Below are 2304 nucleotides of genomic sequence, written 5' to 3'. Positions count from 1 at the left end.
GGAAGGACCTCAAAGCACACAGCAGCAGCAGGAGCAGTAGTAGTAACGTGAGTGGCCATCAAAATTGCTCCGTATTTCTGCCCGGACCCAACAGCACCAAAGCCCTGCCATGTGTGTGTGTATATATGTATATAATGCGTGTGTATATATGTATGTAAATTACAAGTGGAAAGTGCTAGAATTCTTAAATTCTTAAAATTATGGTCTCATTGTTATGAAGTAATTTTTCTTCTTATGTAATAATAACACATTTGTTTTACATTGATGTTTTTCACAATACTTTTTTATGAGGTGATTGTTATTTTTAGTTCCTGAACACAGATTGTACCGATAAGTTGGCTAACTGTTAGTATTTCACTATTTGACATGCCAGAGGCCTCCAGTTTTGGTCCAGTTCTGATTGTGTCGTGGTTCTGTCCCTCAGCCAAGGTCTGCAGCGCACCGGTACCTCTGCGGACCTCCGCTCGGCAGAGGCGGCTTTAGTTGGGTGATTTCTGAGGAGCGGCTGTCAGATGGACTCCCAGTCGCCATCAAGGTGATCTCCAGGGAGCTGGTCAAGGAGTGGGTCGAGCTGGTGAGTACGCTTCTTTCCTCCGGAACCAGTCCACTGCACAGGCGGCGGAACCACAGCTGCAGGGGGATGGGGATTACGTCATTGTTATTGGATTTCCCCATAGTGATCTGCCCCAGTAAGAGAGTTATACAAACACCTGCAGACAATACTCCAGGCCAAAGTTTTCTCAGGAAAAGCACAGAGAAGCTGAAATGAGCTTGTTTGCTCGCCACATCACATCCTGCTGCTCTAGCTTCTTCTCTCTCTTGTTTCGATGATTTATGAATCAATGACTCAGTGCAACTCTTTCCCTACAGCCCGGAGCAATAAGGCCTGTACCCTTGGAGATCGCTCTGATGCAGCGACTCTCTGAACTTGAGGGTCAAAGCGGTGTGATCCTAGACTGGTTGGAGGTGGAGGGGCGGGGCTTCCTGTTGATCGCGGAGCAGCCGGCCCAGTGCCAGGATCTCTTTGATTTTATCACAGAGCGAGGCACGCTGCCTGAACGTCTCGCGCTCAGGTGTGCCTCTTGCAGCTACTGTGGTAACGTGTGCCTGCGGGTCCTCTGCCGGCTCCTTGTTAACGCCCCGTCTTTGCACCCGCCCCCTCAGGTTCTTCAGGCAAGTGGTCCAGATGCTGAGGTACGTGCACCTCCATATCAAGGACGAGAACATTGTGGTGAACACAGAGATGGAGGTCAGGCTCATGACTATGGATCCGGGGCGCTGCTGAAAGACGGTCGTACGACGACTTTGAAGGTGCAAAGCTCAGCCGACGAACCCCACGACAACGGTGAAAGTGGAAGGGTTTCTGATGTGTTTCGCTCTGTGCAGGTACGCGGTTCTACAGTTTTCAAGAGTGGGTCCAGGACCAGACCTACCATGCCATCCCACTCACTGTCTGGTCGCTCGGCGTGCAGCTTTTCGACATGGTGTGTGGAAACACCCCGTTCGAGCTCGACCGGGAGATCGCCGAGGCCACGCCTTTGTTCACGTGTCCCATCTCGGAAGGTGAGCAATGGACCCACCCCTGCAGACGCCCGCTTTATTGACTTGTGTTGACACGTGCTGACTCGGTTCCCGTCCTCTGCAGAATGCCAGGCTCTGATTTGCTGGTGTCTCTCCTTTCGGCCCGAGGACCACCCTTCTCTGGAGGCAATCCTCTCTCACCCCTGGATGAGCGGAGGAGAGAAAGAGCGCGAGGAGAAGAAAGAGCACGGGTCGCTACCCAGCTCGCCGCTGTGATCCCTGTTCGATCACAACCAGAGACTGACTTTTTCTATTTATTATTCTTTTTTTATTGATTTAAATTTTGTTTTTTGATTTGTTTAATTAAAGAAAAAACTTTGCCTGCAATGAGATTTTATTTATCATCAGTTTCTCAATGGTTCAGTGTTATGCAATTACACCTGTTTGATTATGAATATTATTATTATTAATACCGGTGGTGAAGATTCTCATCCAGGTCATGGTCATTAAAAAAAAAAGGGTAAAAAAACCTAGACTTGTTTTTCCGAAGGTTTGAAGACATCTTCAAACGTTGAAAACGTCTTCAAACCTTCAGAAAAAAGTCCAGTTGCTATTGACACCGCATAGGTGTTATCGGTTGGTTAGACTTGTCCAGAAAACGTCCACCAAGAAGGACTGATTGAGAGGTAGCAATGCTTAATTCACTATGCTAAGCTTGTCGTGTGGGGGAAACCCCAAAACGCAATAAGAGTGAGATTTTCACAGAATGAACATTATATTTGA

At 48.0% G+C, this 2304-nt stretch overlaps 1 pseudogene; it reads left to right on the top strand.

Moving 5' to 3' along the window:
• The first annotated feature begins 424 nt into the window (after positions 1–424).
• Positions 425–1797, top strand: LOC105923617 (annotated as a pseudogene).
• The last annotated feature ends 507 nt before the right edge of the window (positions 1798–2304 follow it).

The sequence above is a fragment of the Fundulus heteroclitus genome, unplaced genomic scaffold (assembly GCF_011125445.2).
Source record: "Fundulus heteroclitus isolate FHET01 unplaced genomic scaffold, MU-UCD_Fhet_4.1 scaffold_806, whole genome shotgun sequence".
Lineage (NCBI taxonomy): Eukaryota > Metazoa > Chordata > Actinopteri > Cyprinodontiformes > Fundulidae > Fundulus > Fundulus heteroclitus.
This window is presented reverse-complemented; position numbering and strand designations above follow the sequence as displayed.